The 20,878-nt window shown below is 48.9% G+C and overlaps 1 protein-coding gene across 1 annotated transcript in view; it reads right to left on the reverse strand.

The window, feature by feature from the left end:
- Positions 1–20,878, reverse strand: part of LOC137615185 (pseudouridylate synthase TRUB2, mitochondrial-like) — a 68,625-nt gene that overhangs the window by 47,550 nt on the left and 197 nt on the right. The window lies entirely within an intron of this gene.

The raw sequence follows: 20,878 nt of genomic DNA on the forward strand, positions 1-20,878 counted from the left end.
GAATATACTTACCCGGTGAATATATAATAGCTGCAACTCTGTTGCTTGACAGACACATACATAAAAAACTCGCGAGCGATCGCTATGCAGGTTGCGGGTGTGCCCACCAGCCCCAACTGTCGGCCAGATACCACTCTCGGATGTAAACAAAACCTTCAATTTCTTCTCATCCCACTGCGTCTCTATTGGAGAGGAAGGGAGGGTCGTTTAATTTATATATTCACCGGGTAAGTATATTCAAAAATTTATTTTATAATTAAAATATCATTTTTAAATATTTAACTTAGCCGGTGAATATATAATAGCTGATTCACACCCAAGGAGGTGGGTAGAGACCAGAGTTAAATATGTTTACATCGTATAAGCTAAGAGTTTTTTCATTTTGACAGTTAATAATATAACAAAACCAAAATAAATAGGTACCTGGTAAGGAAGTCGACTTAGACGATTACTCTGCCTTGTAAGTACGTCTTCCTTACGGAGCCCAGCGATCCTCTTAGGATGCTGACAGACTTCCAGGAGCTGGAGTATCAAGGGCTGCAAACCCATACAACAGGACCTCATCAAACCCCTAATCTGGGCGCTCTCAAGAAATGACTTTGACCACCCGCCAAATCAACCAGGATGCGAAAGGCTTCTTAGCCTTCCGGACAACCCATAAAAACAACATTAAAAAACATTTCAAGAGACAGATTAAAAGGATATGGAATTAGGGAATTGTAGTGGTTGAGCCCTCACCCACTACTGCACTCGCTGCTACGAATGGTCCCAGTGTGTAGCAGTTCTCGTAAAGAGTCTGGACATCTTTCAAGTAAAATAACGCGAACACTGACTTGCTTCTCCAATAGGTTGCGTCCATGATACTTTGCAGAGATCTATTTTGCTTAAAGGCCACGGAAGTTGCTACAGCTCTAACCTCGTGCGTCTTAACCTTAAGCAAAGATCGGTCTTCCTCACTCGTGTGAATGAGCTTCTCGTATTAACAATCTGATAAAATATGACAAAGCATTCTTTGACATAGGCAAGGATGGTTTCTTAACCGAACACCATAACGCTTCAGATTGGCCTCGTAAAGGTTTAGTACGAGTTAAGTAGAACTTAAGAGCTCTAACAGGGCATAATACTCTTTCTAGTTCATTGCCTACGATCTCCGATAAGCTAGGAATATCGAAAGATTTAGGCCAAGGACGAGACGGTAGCTCATTCTTGGCTAGGAAACCAAGCTGCAGAGAACAAGTAGCTTTTTCTGACGAAAACCCGATGTTCTTGCTGAAGGCATGAAGCTCACTGACTCTTTTAGCCGAGGCCAAGCATACCAGGAAAAGTGTCTTAAGAGTGAGATCTTTCAGGGAGGCTGAATGTAAAGGCTCAAACCTGTCTGACATGAGGAATCTTAGGACCACGTCTAAATTCCACCCAGGTGTAGCCAAACGACGTTCCTTAGAGGTCTCAAAAGACTTAAGGAGGTCTTGCAGATCTTTATTGTTGGAAAGATCTAAGCCTCTATGCCGGAAGACCGAGGCCAACATGCTTCTGTAGCCCTTGATCGTAGGAGCTGAAAGGGAGCGAACTTTTCTCAGGTATAAGAGAAAAATCAAAAATTTTAAGTAATTTTTATTTTTCCTAACATACTTACCGAGAATTACTTCCTTAGGAGAGTCACTTGGTGACCTCTTTCTCGACCATTTTTGGCGCCGATATCCCTCACCCCGTACTCCATACAGGCCTACCCCCGCCGCCACAGAATGCGCCCCGAGGGCAGGATTAGGTCAGGTCACTGCCTCTCTGGGCGATTCTCCTCATTCAGTCCGCCGTATAGCCCAACTTGGCAATGGAAGGATGGCACTCGGGGACGGAAGGGAGGGCCATTACCCGGAAGTAATTCTCGGTAAGTATGTTAGGAAAAATAAAAATTACTTAAAATTTTTGATTTGTTCCAACACGAATACTTACCTCGAATTACTTCCTTAGGACTTATACTTTAGGAGGCGGGAGTGCTATTCTGACACTTGACTAGGCACGTAGGGCCTAGAGGGCTATGGAATGCGGGAGCCTATCAGAGTACGGGAGTGAGGGTAACTGCGCCACCTTACGCTATTACCTAAGATTTTACCTCTTAAAAATTCTTCTGACGATTTTCTCCGGATGTAGTCGCGAAGAATGTGTTCATCGTTGGGTACAGCCTCTGGCCTTACCGCTACACAGCCCGGAGGGCGGCCATGACTGTCCCAATAGAGAACCTGTCCAAGGATTTCCTTGAATAACCCTTGAGGTAGTGGGCAGTAAAGTTTGACTGGTGCGACCAAGTACCTGTCTGTAGGATCTGCCTCACTACCATGTTTCTCTCAAAGGGCAAGGGGGTGCTCAGACCCCTGATGTCATGGGTCCGGGGGGTGCCTGGCACTGCCATTTTATCCTCTTCATAGGTTCTAGCGATGCCTTGTCTCAGCCAGCAGGAAATGGTGTTCTCGGGAACTTGCTTCCTTTTAACACCTGTGGAAACGAAGAGGTTCCTGATACCTGGTCGGAGTGAGAGAAGTCGAATGACAAACCATGTATCTTTCCCACTCTCTTATCGGACGCCAAGGCCAGCAAGAAGACGGCCTTGAGGGTGAGATCTTTGTTCACGATATCTTTCAAGTGTTCAAAGTGGGAGCGACACATCATCTTCCGGACCTTGCCTAAATCCCACTGGGGCACCTTTCCCGCCTGAGGGGGGTAAGACTGCTCAAAGCTTTGACAAGCATCGCTATGTGTCTCGAGGCCCCCAGGACGATGCCCTTCCGGAGGAAGACTTGGCCTAAGGCAGCCCGAACCCCTTTTTATGGCTGGGATTGACCTCTCCACTTTGTCCTTGAGAAACACCAGAAAAACTGCCCTGTCTGGGACAGAGGCCTTAAGAGGTCTAATGAACCTCTCAGCGCACCACTTCGCGACGGAGGTCCATTTTGTTTGGAAGACCGCGGGTGGCGACTTCTTAGGAATAGAGACATTCTCTTAGCCGTGGAGGAAGAATATCTTTCTTTCTTCAGGAGCAGCTCTTAGTCTTCAGTCGTGAAGACGTAGGGAGAGAGGCCTGCCGAGGAGCTTGAGAAAGTGAGGCTGGTGCAGAAGGTCTGACCTGACGGACAGAGGCCACGGCGGTTGACTCGATAGGTCTTTTAGGTCCGCGAACCACTCTTCCTGCCTAGCCACCAGGGCGCTACCAAAGTCATCTGTAGGTTTCGAGCCACCTTTATTCTGCTGAGCACTTGTCTTATCAGCGTGAAAAGGGGGAAAAGGCGTACACATCCAGATTGTCCCACTTGTGCTGAAAGAGTCTTCTAAGGAAGCTTTCGGGTCTGGTACAGGGGAGCAAAAGACTGGGAGTTGGGCGTTGAGGTTGTTGCAAGGCGGTCAACCACCGGGGAACCCCAGCGTTGAATGTTGAGCTTGGCTATTCCTGGGAGAAGGGACCATTTTGTCCCTACTATGTGGCCCATTCTGCTGAGGTCGTCGGCCAGAACGTTTTACTTTCCGGGAATGAACCTTGCTAACATCACCACTTGATTCCCTACCACTCAATCTAGATTCTCTATGGTGAGATCGCACAACTCCTTCGATTACAGTACCCTGCTTGTTTATGTATGCCACTACCGTGGTGTTGTCGCTCATCCACGCCACGGTGTTCCCCTTTAGCAGACTTGCGAAGTGTAGGCACGCCTTCTGGACTACTTCCAACTCCAGGACATTGTGTGGAGTTGTCTCTCCCCTTCCAACCAGGTCTCTCGTGCCGCTTCGTCGGGGGGAAGGCCTCCCCACCTCTGGTTGGAGGCGTCTGTGAACAGTAGTAACTCGGGAGGGCCGGTCCCGAAGGACGTCCCCCTGAGTGAGTTCGACTGGCAATGTCACCATTCTAGAGAGGGTCTCGTGTCTGGAATGACTGGGATTAGCACCTGCTGCGAATCCGTCTGTCACCAGAGGTTCCTGAGATTCCATTGGACGGAACTGAGCCTTACCCTCCCTTGGGGAACTAGGTTCTCCAGAGAGACCAGGTGACCTGTCAGCCTCTGCCCGTCTTCCGCCCTCCTGGGGTGTTCTGACAGGAACGGCTGACTAATGAGCCTGAGGTTTCATATCTTATTCTCCGAAGGGAAAAAATTCTCCCCGAAAAAAGTCTAATGTTATTCCCCAGTAGTTCATTCCGGTGGAAGGGAATAGATATGATATTTTCATAATAAAATAAATTTTTGAATATACTTACCCGCTGGTTATATAAAAGAGCTGAAGTCCCTGACGCCAGGGCAGAAATTCAAATCTCGCGCTATCGAAGATACGCCAGGTGTACCAACCGCACCCTAGCGGTAGAACAGGTGGAACTACACACCAACTCCAGTTCTTCCATGCCTCATAGCCATACCATAGGTAGTCTCTAGAGGGGAGGAGGGTGGGTGTTAAATTTATATAACCAGCGGGTAAGTATATTCAAAAATTTATTTTATTATGAAAATATCATTTTTAAATATAAAACTTACCCGCTGGTTATATAAAAGAGCTGATTGACACCCCTTGGTGGCGGGTCAGAGACAGCTACATATAGAAAATTCACTTAAGGGTTACATACAATAAACTTAAGCAGTTCTCACCTGATAAGGAAGCTGACAGCAATGATACTCTGCCTCATTTCGTCCGCTATCCTTAAGAGATCCAGTAATCCACTCGGGCTGAAAATCTCTAGGAGCTGTCAAACGGTACAAACACCTATAACATGACAGAACCTCAACCAATACCCTTGTTCCGGGTGCACTCAAGGAACAAATTGACCACCTAGCCAAATCAAAGATTGCGGAAGACTGACGCCCAATCTCCACAAACAACCATAACAAACGAGTTCCAAGAGATAGAAAAGGGGTATTAGGAAAAAAGGGAACGTAGTGGTAGATCATTCACCTACTATCGCATTAGCCGCTATAAAAGGACCCAACGTAAAAAAGTCCTCATAGCGAGTCTGAACATTCTTCAAATAATGGGATGCAAAAACAGACTTACTTCTCCAAAATGTTGTATCCATCAGACTTTGCAGAGAACGGTTCTGTTTAAAGGCCACTGAAGTCGCTACCCGCTCTGACTTCATGTGTCTTGACTTTGAGGAGCCTCTGATCCGACTCATCACACTGAGCATGAGCTTCTCGAATCAACAATCTAACGAAAAAAGACAAGGCATTCTTAGACATGGGCATCGAGGGTTTCCAGACTGCACACCACAGAGCGTCTAAGTTACCTCTCAGATTCTTAGTTCTGTCCACATAAAACCGTAGAGCTCTAACTGGACAGAGAACCCTTTCCAATTCACCGCCAGCCAAATCAGAAAGGTTAGAAATCTCGAAGGATTTGGGCCATGGTCGAGAAGGGTTTTCGTTCTTGGCCAGGAATCCCAGTTGCAAAGAACAAATGGCTTTCCCATTCCGAAAACCAATGTTCTTGCTTAAAGCGTGAACTTCACTAACTCTTTTCGCAGTGGCGAGGGTAACTAGAAAAAGGGTTTTCAAGGTTAAGTCCTTAAATGAAGCAGAGTGTAAAGGCTCAAATCTGTCACTCATGAGAAATTTAAGGACAACATCCAAATTCCAGGCGATGGGAGCTGTTTGAATCTTCTTGGTCGTATCAAAAGACCTAAGTAAATCTCGTAGATCTTTATATTAGAAAGGTCTAGGTTCCTGTGTCGAAAAACCGTCGCCAACATACTCCTGTAACCTTTAATAGTCGATGACGAGAAGTTATGCTTAACTTTAAGGTCCAAGAAAAAATCTGCTATTTGGGAAAGCGATGTACTGGAAGAGGAAATCGCGTTAGTTCTACACCATTCCCTGAACAACTCCCACTTGGACTGATACACCTTGATGGTTGAAGACCTTCTTGCCCTTGCAATTGCCTTGGCTGCCTTCTTCGAAAATCCTCTAGCTCTAGCGAGTTTATCGATAGTCTGAAGGCAGTCAGACGTAGAGCTCGGAGGTTTTGATGATTTCGGGCCAAGTGAGGTTGTCTGAGAAGATCGGGTCTCATGGGAAGGCTTCTCGGAACATCCACCATCCATTCCAGTACCTCTGGAAACCAGCTCCTTGACGGCCAGAACGGAGCTATCAGTGTCATTCTGGTCTCCTCGTGTGAAATGAACTTCTGAATCACTTTGTAAAGGATCTTGAACGAAGGGAAAGCATAAACCTCCATGTGTGACCAGTTCATCAGAAAAGCGTCTATGTGTAAAGCTTCGGGGTCTGGAACCGGAGAGCAGTAACACTCTAGCCGTTTGGTCTTCGCGGTGGCAAAGAGATCCACGAGAGGTCGACCCCATAACCGCCACAGACTCTTGCAGATGTCCGGGTGCAGAATCCATTCTGTGGAGAGAACCTGACCTTTCCTGCTGAGTCTGTCTGCGCTCACATTGTTGACCCCCTGGATGAACCGCGTCAAAAGAGTCACCTTCCTTTCCTCCGCCCAGATGAGGAGCAGTCTTGCAATCTCGAACAGAGGCCAAGAGTGGGTCCCGCCTTGTTTCACAATATAGGCCAGAGCTGTCGTGCTGTCCGCATTGACTTGGACCACCTTGCCCCTGATCTGCTTTTCGAAGCCGATGAGAGCTAGATGAATAGCTAAAAGCTCTTTTTGATTGATGTGGAGAGAGGTTTGCTCCACCGTCCAAGTCCCCGAAAGTTCCTGCTTCTCTAGAGTGGCTCCCCACCCCGAATTGGAGGCGTCGGAACACAACACGAGGTCTGGGTTCCTCTGAAGTAAAGACAAGCCTTCTTTCAGTCTGGGCTCGTTGTTCCACCATTGAAGATGAGACTTGATGGAAGTCGAGATGGGAATGCAATCCCTGTCGAGGCTGTCCCCTTTCTTCCAATGGCGGTTGAGATGAAACTGAAGAGGACGCAAGTACAACCTCCCCAGGGTCACGAACTTCTCTAACGACGAGAGAGTCCCCAGAAGACTCATCCAATCTCTGACGGAGCAAAGATCTCTCTTCAGGAACGTTTGGACTTTTAGGAGGGCTGCTTGGATTCTCACCGACGACGGAAAAGCCCGAAAACTCAGACTGTGAATCTCCATCCCCAAATAAAGAATCTCCTGGGATGGAATGAGTTGTGATTTTTCCGAGCTCACCAGGAGACCCAGTTCTCTGGAGAGATCCAAAGTCATCTTGAGGTCCTTCAAACAACAATCGGCTGAGGAGGCTCTTATCAGCCAATCGTCCAGATACAGAGAGGCCCTGATTCCCCTCGAATGCAGCATGCTTGCCACGTTCAGCATGATCTTGGTGAACAATAGAGGAGCTGTGCAGAGTCCGAAACAAAGAGCCCTGAACTGGAAGACCTTGTTTCCGTCCATGAACCTCAGATAACGTCTGCAGCTGGGATGAATCGGAAGGTGGAAATAGGCATCCTGAAGATCTAAAGAGACCATCCAATCGTCCTTCCTCACAGCTGCCAGAACTGTTTTCTGAGTCTCCATAATGAACGTCGAGTTCTGGACGTAACCATTTAGCACACTTACGTCCAGAACCGGTCTCCACCCCCCGGAACTCTTGGGTACTAGAAAAAGGCGGTTGTAAAACCCCGGAGACGTAACATCCTGCACTTCCTCTATTGCTTGTTTCTCTAATAAAAGAGACGTCTGTAGAAGCATGGCTTGCTTCTTGGGACCCTCTCTGTATTTGGGCGAAAGATCCACTGGATCTGTGACTAAAGGAGGATTGGTCAGGAAGGGGATCTTGTAGCCTTCCTTTAACACCTGGACGGACCAGGGGTCCGCTCCATTCCTCTCCCAAGCCTCCCAAAAGTGAGTCAACCTGGCCTCCACTGCTGTCTGAAGGAGAGGGCAGTCAGACTTTACCTCGGCCGGACTTGCCCCCTCTGCCTCTAGGCTTCCTTCCTTCTGGTTTAAAAGAGCCTCTTCCAGAGGACTTCCCACGAAAGGACTGAGGTCGAAACCCAGAAGAAGATTCCTTAGGTTTACGAGAGGAGAATGACGGAGGCAAAACTTTCCTAGTCGAATGAGTAACTAAGTCATGTGTGGCCTTCTGCGTGAGAGCAGTAGCCACCTCGCCTACCAATTCCTGAGGAAATAATGAATTAGACAAAGGTGCGAAAAGAAGGCCCGTTTTCTGATAGGGAGACACTCCTGCGGAGAGAAAAGAGCACATCGTGGCCCTTTTCTTGAGAATTCCAGCTGTAAACAAGGCAGCAAGTTCGTTGGAGCCATCCCTCACACCTTTGTCCAAGCAGGACATCAAATGAACCAAACCACTAGTGTCCGTTTCCGTCATATCAGAGACCCTCTTACTCAAAGCCCCCAAAGCCCAGTCCAAAAAATTAAAAACTTCGAAGGCCCTGAAAAGACCTTTAAGCAAATGGTCGAACTCTGGAATGGACCACCAAATCTTCGTCTTCCTTAAGGCAAGACGACGAGAAGCATCTACCAAACTTGAAAAAATCCCCTTGAGCAGAAGAAGGAAAACTCAAGCCCAACACTTCACCAGTCTCATACCACACACTAGATTTAGAGGCTAACCTAGCGGGAGGAAAGGCAAAGGCCGTCTTGCCAAAAGATTTCTTGGAGTCCAACCAAGAACCCATTAACTTCAAGGCCCGCTTAGAGGATCGAGAAAGAACCATCTTGGTATAAACTGGAACCTTAGTAGCTTTACCTAAGATGAATTCAGAAGGCGGAGAACGAGGGGCCACAGGGGTAAAAGAATCCGGGAAAATTCCAGTCAGAATAAGCATAAACTTGCGAAGGTCCACAGCATGCTGATAATGCTTCTCCTCCTCATTCTCAGAGACTTCCTCAATAGGATTATCCTCATCCGACTTTTCCTCTGGGTCGTCTTCTGGCAGTGCAGCAACAGCCGCAGCCTGAACCGAAGGAACAACGTCTGGATGGGACTGCCTGTCAAGGCCAACATCTGTGTCAATCTGATGGGGAGAAGTAGAAGTAGATTGATGCAAAACACGGACGTGTAGACGATCATCCTCAACCAACAACTGCCTAGACCGCTTAGAATCCGACTGCTGTTGAACAGAAGAACGCTTGAAATCAGAAGGTAACTGTTGAAGATCGCCGCGAGGTCGCGTAAAGTCCGAGGACTGTTGCTGCGAACGATCAAAGTAGTCAGGATGTCGACGCTGCAAACCAATGTTTTGACGCGACGCGTCCAAAAGTTGTTGCCGCGGGCGATCCACTACTTCAAATTGTTGACGCGTCTCGTCCACTTGTCGACGCCGATGTTCTTCCCCGCGACCAGAATACGAAAACTGGTCAACCAAAACTCTCTGACGCGACTCATCAAAATCAACCTGGCGTTGAACACTATGACTGGAGACCGCCTAAGTGATAACTCGTCAAGACCAGATACCATCGAACGTTTGTGCGATAACTGGTCTGACATCGAACGCCCAGACACAACGCCAACACCTGGTTGATAAGAATCCATCAACGACGAGAGTTGTTCCTTCATAGACAAAAGCGCAGACCATTTCGGATCAACAGAACTCCTAGAAGGAAGATTCGCACCAACGTCACCACGCATTTCGGGGGAAGAAAGCCAATCCGATGGAAGAGGGGGTGCATGAATAGTAACAAGGTCCGAATCGGAAGGAATCATATCCACACGAACACGGTGATCTGAACGTTTGGCCGGAGTGCAAGCGCTGGGAGAACGGAAACGTTCCGGTGAACCCCACGAACTACATCCTGGACGCACAGGCGATTCCCGACGCTGTGAATCAACATGGGTCCGTTTAAGCGGTCTAGACGCTCGACGCCAGATCTCACTCCCCGACCCTTCATCGGAAGACGGGGATAACGCATGAACCTCACCTTTCCTACGATGAGGGTGAACGACCTGAGCTACGGCAACAGGAACGTTCGAGGGGACGTCTGCACGATTGATGATGCTTCTCGTTCCCTTAAGCCGTTCGACATTACTTCTCCCATGGGTTCGAGAGCTCGAAAGAGGTCTTAGGCTAGGTGAACGACAAGATCGTGCCGACGCACCCTCCGCAACACTAAACACATTATCAACACTTGTCACAACACCGAGAGAGTCACGATTCTTCGGTACCACATCAGACACTGAAACACTTTCCACAGTTCCGATAGGCTCACGGTTTTTCAATACTTTTAACTCGGAAAAGATAGTATTTCTATCGGCTGCTAAGGACTCAACTTTCTCACCAAGAGACAAAATAGCAGTAAACATGTCCTTCATAGTAGGTTCCTGATCTACCACCACAGGGGAAGGAACAGGATTAGGAACAGGTAAATTAGGTAAGGCTCTATCCACAGATCGGGAAGAACTACGCCTAACTCTATCTCTCTCTAGTCTCCTAACATAACGATCGAAAGTAACAAAATCATCATTAGTTAAGGAAAGACACTCATTACACCTATCATCTAATGAACAAAATTTACCCCTACATTTTACACAAATAGAATGAGGATCAATACTGTAGATCCTTTAGGAAGTCGTGTACGACAACCCTCACTAACACACCTACGCTGAGCAGGGGAGGAGTCGGCCATTTTTAAAGCTAACGTGAGAGACCGACAAGCAAAAAGTAAGGGAAAAAGCAATAAAGAAAATCTCAAACAAAAAGATTTCAAGATAAGAACCAAGGAAAATTAATCAACGATAGCTTAAACTCAAAAAAGAACGTTGTACATCACCAAACAACTTCCCAAGAGAGTAAAAACACGAGAGTGAACTTCTATATGTCAGTCAGCTATGACGGCAGAGAGAAGAACTGGAGTTGGTGTGTAGTTCCACCTGTTCTATCGCTAGGGTGCGGTTGGTACACCTGGCGTATCTTCGATAGCGCGAGATTTGAATTTCTGCCCTGGCGTCAGGGACTTTAGCTCTTTTATATACAGTAACCAGCGGGTAAGTTTTATATTTAAAATTGGTTACTTCGGGTTGATTCAGTTCCCCAGATCCTTGCAAAAATGGGGGAGACTTCTCCCTTGTCCCTCCAAGAGGACCTCTGAGGCGGGAAGAAGCCACCAGCCGTCCAGGTATCTGATAAGGCGTACGCCTCGTTCGTGCGCCCCCACTGCGACAGCCGTGTGGACTCTCACGAACACTTTGGGCGTTGTTGACAGACCAAAGAAAAAGGGGGGATCCTGAATTGCAGGAGCTGGGAACCCTATTTTACCCGGGGGAACTTCCGACCCGAGGTGTGGACCGGAATCTGGAAGTATGCGTCCTTGGGGTCGATGGTATCCTACAATCTTTCTCCCTCAAGGACAGCAGGACTGAATTCTGCGTGTCCATTTAGAAGTCCGTCATCTTGACGAACCTGTTGAGAGCTGACAGATCTATAACCGGTCTCCACCCCCCGGTCGCTTTTACTGCCAGGAATAGGAGGCTGTAGACACCTGGCCCTGGGAGAAGAACTTCTTCCATGGTACCCTTCTCTAGCATGGATGACACCTCCTCTTGAAGGGCGGTCCTCTTTAACGGGTCTTTGGGATCTAGCCATTCTATCCGGTTGGCCGGAAAAATCGTGGGTGGTTCCGTTAGGAATGGAAGTCCGTAGCCCTTCTTTAGTAAGGACACTGTCCAAGGTTCCGCTCCTTGAGCCCTCCATGCTTGCCAATGACGCTTGAGTTACCCTCCAACCCGAGGGTTGGGTGGGGATAGGGGCCTCCCACTCTTATCTTCTTCTAGAGGGGCGGCCTGACCTGTCTCCCCTAGAGGCGGAGTAACCCGACCTGAAGGAGCTAGAGGGCGCTGGAGCTCCCCTGCAGAGGGGCTGAGGCGTTGCGGACCAGGAGGAAGAGGGGGGCTTCTCTCCTCGTAGTGCTGGTAGATGCTTGGGGTGTCGCGGCACTATCCGAGACAGACCTCTATAGGGTGGTCTCCTAGGAGTCGTAGGTCTGGGGACGTAGTCTCCTTCTATTTCAAGACCTTCTCCATTATGGTTTCTACTTCCTTCCGAGGAAACAGAGACTCTCCCCCAAGGGAAAGCTGCGAATGGGTCGCGTTTCCCCGTCTGGTGCCTTCCAAGACACTATCGCCAGAACAGTGTCTCGCTTCCAGAACACCCAGTTATCTGTTAGTGTGAGAGACTGATAGTTCAATAACCTTAAGGGTTGAAGGCCTTGCTGGACAGGGTCCTCGGGGTCAAAGGAGGCTTCCACACCTCCCAAAGAGTAAGCCCACCAGTCCAGCCAAGAGGGGACGTTTACTAAGTCCCTCGACATTTTCTCCATCATGGAGGCTCCTGCTGGTGAGAACCATACTGGGGCTGAAGAGGCTCTACTGTCTGAAAATGCCTTGACTAAGGAAGACCTGCTGACCCTCAAAAAGGCTTGACTTCCCGGAAACTACGTCCGTTGTTGCAGGTTCCGGTACCTGTGGTGTCTTCTGCAAAGGCTAACCACTCTCCTATAGACGGAGTCCTCCGTCAGGGATCGCTCTTCTCCGTCATCCGAGGACCTGGATTTCATCTGCGGGGACACCCGCACCAGGGGGCCTGGGTTACCGCAAGCAACGCTGGTTCAGCGGGGACTCCCGTCGGCCCAAGACTCTGGGTGCCGAGGATGCGGTTCCCGTGGGCTGACCCGACAGCGGGAACCGTTCCTTCTGACCCGAAGGCCGCACCAGCCGGGCTGGTTCGGCCAGGCCGCCCGACCAGCAGCGCGTTTCCCCCGCTGGGCGGGGTTAACCGTAGGCTTCGGGGACTTACGCTTACCTGTGGAGTCCTTCCTACCGCTTGATCTCGAGGCGCCAGGTCACCGGGCACTCCCCGGGAGCTTCGGTTCTGGAATACCAGGCACTCCCTTGCGGTGGTACCGGTTTCCCCGGCGGGGAGCTCCGCACCAGGTTCGGGGTCAGAACCGGCAACGCCGTACCGTCGAGGACTACTGTTCGTGTATTCTCTCCGGGGGACGCGGACGCGGATCCTCGTGGGCTGACCCAGCGGAGGGAACCGTTCCTTTTAAGTCCGAGGGCCGAACCAGCTGTGCTGACTCGGCCAGGCTGCCCGTAAATAAGCCCGCTTACACCTGCGGGCGGGCTGGGGGACGCGGACGCGGATCCCCGTGGGCTGACCCGACGGAGGGAACCGTTCCTTTTAAGTCCGAGAGCCGAACCAGCTGTGCTGATTCGGCCAGGCTGCCCGTAAAGAGGCCCGGTTACACCTGCGGGCGGGCTGGGGGACGCGGACGCGGATCCCTGTGGGCTGACCCGACGGAGGGAACCGTTCCTTGTAAGTCCGAGGGCCGAACCAGCTGTGCTGATTCGGCCAGGCTGCCCGTAAAGAAGCTCGGTTACACCCGTTGGCGGGGTGAACCGGAGGCTTCGCGGTCTTACGCCTGCCTGAAGAGGCCTTCTCGCATTTCTCCCTGCGAGGGTTATATCTGCCTCTGGAGGATGGCCTTCGTGGTGAGAAAACACCCTGGGTTGTCGGTCCGGGGGACGCTGCAAGACAGACCTGGGAGGCTCCTTCTCGGCGAGGCCCTCGGCTGCAGAAGAGACTGAAAAATACGCTAAGAGACTGGAGAAGAATTAGAGACATTTTCCCCCACATGGGGTCATCAGAGGAGACGTGGCCTGCTTGCACCAGGACTACGTCTCCCCACACACTCCCGAAAGTAGTACTTACCTCGAATTACTTCTTAAGAGTTATCTTCTACACAATAAACCAACCTCGTCTCCTACTCTGGGTAGGAGAGGGTGGTAGGGAAGCTCAGCCCGGCGGGACGCCCGGCGCTAGTCTTCTTAGGCGAACCCTTCGTCGCCCACTTCCTCTTGGTGCTATACCGCACCCACTCAAACTCTTGGGGAAGAGCAATGGGCACTTCCCCGCAACTGACTTACCTCGTCCCCTACTCTGGGTAGGGGAAGATGGCTGTATAAGAATCTCTATTCGACGAGGCATCGGGAATTAAGTTGGCGAGGAGAGGCTCGTCTTCCTACGAGCCTCTTGGATGTACAGTATTCTTCCTTTTAGTGCCGAAGTGCACTCACTGCACTACGTTCCAGGACCAGTAGTCCTGACACGTGGTTGAAGAGGAACATAAGCTGCCCCTACACGGCAACACCGAGGATAAGGGGAGGAAGAATGATTTCTTGTAAAAAGTTTTCCTTTCAGCTATCAATTCCTTGAAGAAAATCAAGGAATACCGTTCTATAACGCACACAACGCACGACACAAGCACTAAGGAAATGAATTAAACACCGGGTAAGGACACGGTTGAAAAGTGAACGCAAAGGAACACTTGGGAGGTACACTGCGAAAAAACACAAGTCCCCACGGTGGGAACACGTGGAACACTAAATGCGCACAAAGGATCGAGTATAAGAGACTGGGAGTGAGATGTTGAGCATCTCACGACCAAGGACTGAATGGGGAGAATCGCCCAGAGAGGCAGTGACCTGACCTAATCCTGCCCTCGGGGCGCATTCTGTGGCGGCGGGGGTAGGCCTGTATGGAGTACGGGGTGAGGGATATCGGCGCCAAAAATGGTCGAGAAAGAGGTCACCAAGTGACTCTCCTAAGGAAGTAATTCGAGGTAAGTATTCGTGTTGGAACAATCAGCTATTTGGGCTACAGAGGTACTGGACGAGGATACGGAAACTGACTTGCACCAGTCTCGGAAGACTTCCCACTTCGATTGGTAAACTCTAATGGTAGACGCTCTCCTCGCTCTAGCAATCGCACTGGCTGCCTCCTTCAAAAAGCCTCTAGCTCTCGAGAGTCTTTCGATAGTCTGAAGGCAGTCAGACGAAGAGCGTGGAGGCTTTGGTGTACCTTCTTTACGTGTGGCTGACGTAGAAGGTCTACTCTTAGAGGAAGACTTCTGGGAACGTCTACCAGCCATCGAAGTACCTCGGTGAACCATTCTTTCGCGGGCCAGAGGGGAGCAACTAACGTCAACCTTGTCCCTTCGTGAGAGGCGAATTTCTGCAGTACCTTGTTGACAATCTTGAATGGTGGGAATGCGTAAAGATCTAGGTGTGACCAATCTAGGAGGAAGGCATCTATATGTATTGCTGCTGGGTCTGGGACTGGAGAGCAATAGATTGGAAGCCTCTTGGTCAGCGAGGTTGCAAAGAGATCTATGGTGGGTTGACCCCAAGCCGCCCAAAGTCTCTTGCACACATCCTTGTGGAGGGTCCATTCGGTTGGAATTACTTGACCTTTCCGACTGAGACAATCCGCTAGGACGTTCAAGTCACCCTGGATGAACCTCGTTACTAGGGAGATGCCTCGATCTTTTGACCAGATGAGCAGGTCCCTTGCGAGCTCGTACAGAGTCAATGAGTGGGTACCTCCATGTTTGGAAATGTACGCCAAGGCCGTGGTGTTGTCCGAGTTGACCTCCACCACCTTGCCTCGAAGGAGACTCTCGAAGCTTATCAAGGCCAGATGAACCGCCAAAAGCTCCTTGCTGTTGATATGCATGCTCCTCTGACTCGAGTTCCACAGACCTGAGCATTCCCGACCGTCCAACGTCGCGCCCCAGCCCAAGTCCGATGCGTCCGAGAAGAGAACGTGGTTGGGTTTCTGAACTGCCAGGGGAAGACCCTCTCGTAGGCTGATATTGTCCTTCCATCAAGTCAGACAAGTCTTTATCTTTTCGGAAATCGGGATCGAGACCGCCTCTAGCGTCTTGTCCTTTTTCCAGTGAAAAGCCAGATGGAATTGTAGAGGTCGGAGGTGTAGCCTTCCTAGCGAGACAAATTGCTCCAGGGATGACAGCGTTCCTACCAGACTCATCCAAAGCCTGACTGAGCAGCGTTCTTTCTTCAACATCTTCTGGATGACGAGCAGGGCTTGATCTATTCTGGGGGCCGACGGAAAAGCCCGAAAAACTTGACTGTGAATCTCCATCCCTAAATACAGAATAGTTTGGGATGGGACCAGCTGTGACTTTTCCAAGTTGACTAGGAGTCCCAATTCCTTGGTTAGATCTAGAGTCCAATTGAGATCCTTCAGACAGCGATGACTGGAAGAGGCTCTGAGAAGCCAGTCGTCCAAATAAAGGGAGGCTCGGATGTCCGATAAATGGAGGAATTTTGCCACATTCCTCATAAGCCTCGTAAACACGAGAGGAGCTGTGCTTAGGCCAAAGCACAGGGCCCGAAACTGGTACACCACATCGTCGAAGACGAATCTCAGAAAAGGTTGGGAGTCTGAGTGAATGGGGATGTGGAAGTAAGCGTCCCTTAGGTCTAGAGAGAACATCCAGTCTCCCTTTCTGACCGCTGCTAGGACTGACTTTGTGGTCTCATGGTAAACTTCGTCTTTGTGACAAAGACATTCAGAGCACTGACGTCTAGCACCGGTCTCCAACCTCCTGTCTTCTTTGATACTAGGAAGAGACGGTTGTAAAACCCCGGTGATTGAAGGTCCGAGACTTTGACCACCGCTCCCTTCTCTAGCAAAAGACACACTTCCAGTTTCAGGGCTTGTCTCTTTTCTTCCTCTCGGTACCTGGGAGAGAGATCGATGGGGGACGTCGCTAGAGGAGGTCTGCGTACAAAAGGGATTTTGTACCCCTCTCTGAGCAACCTCACAGATTGTTGATCTGCGCCTCTATTCTCCCAGGCTTGCCAGAAGTTCTTGAGTCTGGCACCTACTGCTGTCTGAAGTTGCGGGCAGTCAGACTCTGCCCTTAGAGGACTTGGATCCTTTCCTCTTTCCTCTCTTCCCTTCGGCACGAGCACCTCCCCTGCTGGAGGCTCTGCCACGAAAGGGCGGGATAAACCTGGACGCTGGAGTGTCTATCCTAGGTCTAGCAGACAAGGCAGGCAAAGGGGGAGCTTTGCGAGCCGAGGACGCAACTAAATCGTGGGTGTCCTTCTGCACTAAAGACAAGGCAATTTTCTTAACCAAGACTTCAGGAAACAAGCACTTAGACAAGGGCGCAAAGAGTAGCTCAGATCTTTGGCATGGCGTCACTCCTGCTGACAGTAAAGAGCACAGAGACTCTCGTTTCTTAAGGACTCCGGACGTGAATGAAGCGGCAAGCTCGTTGGACCCATCGCGGACGGCCTTGTCCATGCAGGACATAATGAGTAAGGAAACATCCCTATCGGCAGATGAGATTTTCCTACTCAGGGCTCCCAAACACCAGTCCAGGAAGTTAAAGACTTCAAACGCCCTAAATATGCCTTTAAGAAGGTGGTCCAGGTCCGAGGGTGACCAACTAATCTTCGAGCGTCTCATGGCAAGGCGGCGGGGAGAGTCTACAAGACTTGAGAAGTCGCCCTGGGCAGAGGCAGGAACTCCCAAGCCGAGAACTTCTCCCGTGGCATACCAGACGCTCGATCTAGACGAGAGTTTAGATGGGGGGAAGGCAAATGCCGTCTTCCCTAAACTCCTCTTGGTCTCTAACCAATCGCCTAACAGCCGTAAAGCTCTCTTGGATGAGCGAGAGAGAACGAGTTTCGTAAAGGCAGGCATGGTAGCAGGAACGCCTAAGACAAACTCGGACGGCGGCGAACGAGGAGCCACAGAAATAAAGTGATCAGGGAACAACTCTTTAAAAACAACCATGACTTTTCTAAAGTCCAAGGATGGTTGAACTGCTTTAGGCTCATCTAATTCTGAAGGCTGATCCTCAGGCTGTGGTTCAGCAACGTCCTCATCTGACAGTTCCTCATCCGATAACTGATGAGAAAACGGCAAAGGTGTAGGCAACGTTTGACTCGCAGAGTCCGGTCGCACTGGTGCATACGTGACGGAGCCGGACGCAGCGTCCTGGAACTGCTGAACAGTCTGGGAACTGTCAACAACAACAGGTGAGCGAGGACGCACAGCGTCCACCCGAGACTGTTTAGACCGTCTGGGTTGTGCAGTCAACACCATACCGGGTTGCGGAGGTTGACGCACCGCGTTAAAACAAGTCAACTCTGATGGTTGATGAACGTCCTGAACGTCACCAATCGCATCAGTGCGTTGCCTAACGTCAACGTGCGGCTGGAAATCCACACTGGGTCGCATCGGTGGAGGTACCACCCCAACTGGTTGACGCGAGAAAGCTACATCCACGTCAACAGGACGCACAACAGAACGCTTGGATGGCTGATGGCCAGTAGGTTCAACGGAAACCTTCTCAGCGTTGTAGTCCTCCATCAAGGACGCAAGCTTAGACTGCATGTCTTGCAGTAACACCCATTTAGGGTCTACGGAAGCAGGTGCGGTAACAGACGGGGTTAGCGAATGAGACGGCACAACTTTGCCTCTCTTAGGCGGCGAGCAGTCATCAGATGACGGCAACGGGTCAGAACTGTCCCAGTGGCTACATCCGGGACGTTGGACTTGTCCTGAAGGGACTGACTTACGTTTTAAAGGTCTAGAGACCTTGGTCCAAGGTTTCTTACGTGAAACACCTTCGGACGACGAGGTAAAAATGGGCTCTCTCGTCTTATGGTAGGGGCGATCTTGACGAGATACGCCTGATACCAAAGAGGGAACGTCTGTTCGCTGATCAAGGCCTCTCGAACCCATAAGTCGTACGACATTGCTTCTCCCCTGGGCTTGGGAGCTTGCAAGAGGTCCCGGACTAGGTGGACGACAGGCACGAACAGACGAACCCTCGGTCGCAACACTGTTCACAACACTTTGCGAAACACTAGGCACTTTGACACTTTCCGCCGTGGCACTTTGGCACTTGAGTTCCTTCACGTCCGCCATGAGTTGATTCCGGTCACTTGCTAAAGCCTCAACTCTCTCCCCCAAGGCATGAATAGCACGCATCATGTCTTGCATAGACGGTTCCTGAGTGCTAGGAGGGGGGTTAGGAACAACCACTACAGGGGAAGGATTAGGTTCAGGGGCATGTGGAGAGGAAAAATCTACAGACCTAGAAGAACTTCTCCTTACCCTATCTCTCTCTAGTCTGCGTGTATATTTATCAAATTCGATCCAATCGAATTCCGAAAGGCCCACGCATTCCTCACACCGATCTCCCAATTGACAGGTTTTACCCCGACAATTGGAACAAACAGTGTGAGGGTCGAGAGAAGCCTTTGGAAGACGCCTCTTACAGTCCCTAGCATTACACTTTCGAAACTTGGGAACTTGAGAAGGGTCAGCCATTTTGAATTAGTCAAGGGAAAATTCCAAAAAACGATCTAAGTCATCAACAATTAATCCGATTCAAAAAAGAGTTCAAGGATTTATTTGAAGAAAACACCTGTACTGCGAAAGCTCAAACCAAATTAAAGTACTTCACCAAATATGATGGGAAAAACTCCAGGTTCTACAGCGAGTAAAAGTACGTCTTGTCGACACGTCGACAGAGAAGAAATTGAAGGTTTTGTTTACATCCGAGAGTGGTATCTGGCCGACAGTTGGCGCTGGTGGGCACACCCGCAACCTGCATAGCGATCGCTCGCGAGTTTTTTATGTATGTGTCTGTCGAGCAACAGAGTTGCAGCTATTATATATTCACCGGCTAAGTTAAATATTTAAAATTATATAAATCGGTGTTATTCATACTATATGTGCACATAATCGTAGTACTGCAGCATGACCTTGAGATCAGCTGATCTCCCAACCTAAAGTAAATCAAAAGTAATTGTTGATTATTGAAATGCTCAAGAAATTAAAAAATAAAATATGAATGTGCTTTAATAAACCACAATTAAACACAATAATGTCTAATGTAATATGAAGGCGTAACATTGAACGAAAAATTGAATACTGTATGAAGCTTTAGAAATTAACTGCCCGCATGTGATTGCCAGAGCGATCACACACACACACATACACGCAGAAAGAGCTACAACGATTTCGCATAATACCTAATAATAAGAGGAACTGTATGGAAACTGATTTTCTGTAACATATTGGCGCTGATGTAATATTCATCATGAAGATATTTCTAATATGTTAAGAAATAAAAAAAACAATGCCATTCGCATGTACGCCATATTTTGATACAGTAGGTAGCAGCACTTTCACATCAGCTGATCATAACCAAAGATGAACAAAATTTTAAGTGATTCTTGACAGGTAAAATGCTTCCAAAATTGAAAACTAGAATACAAAAAATGCATTTACAGAGCATATGATATCCTTTCAAAGAAGAAAATGGAATAATGATAGACAGTAATACAATATTGATAAAAATATGGTCGAGATGATTGTCGAATTATAACGCATCATAATAAATCTACGGAAACTTAACTTTTTTAGTTCGACATATGACGAAATCGACTTACGACGCATCTCTCGGTCCCAATCTCCGTCATAAGTCGAGCAATACCTGTAATACCTCTTGAATTACAACACGCATGCACATCTCCCTTACCCTTATATAGTGGTACAATACATGCACAAACCCAATCTACTGGTACCATTGACAACACAAAACACATACTGTATTAAACAATCTAACCAACCATTCAAGTACAGTCACATCCCTTCCTTCAACATCTCAGCTCTCACACCATCCATACCGGATGCTTTTCCTACTCTCTTTTCATCTAGTACTCTCCTCACTTCCTCTCTTGTAATCTCTCTCTCATTCTCATCTCCCATTACCGGCACCTCAACACCTGCAACAGCAAGTATATCTGCCTCCCTATCATCCTAAACATTCAGTAAACTTTCAAAAATTTTTATAACAAGTAAATAGGCAATATAGCGATAATTAGTTTAGAAATGAGTTGTTTACATGACATCACAGTGACGTCAGGTCACGTGTTGTTATTGTTAGTGAGGGCGATTGTCGGAGAAGCAGTCGGCTGATTGGATTCATGGTGTTTGATCTATATTGATGGTGGGCACGCTCTCATCTCTCTATTGCTTCGCATGTATTTAGTGATGGAATTGTTTTTATGTTGACAAGCTGACATAAGATGAAGAAGGTAAATATAGTAAAA

This window comes from Palaemon carinicauda, chromosome 21, assembly GCF_036898095.1.
Source record: "Palaemon carinicauda isolate YSFRI2023 chromosome 21, ASM3689809v2, whole genome shotgun sequence".
NCBI classification, from domain to species: domain Eukaryota; kingdom Metazoa; phylum Arthropoda; class Malacostraca; order Decapoda; family Palaemonidae; genus Palaemon; species Palaemon carinicauda.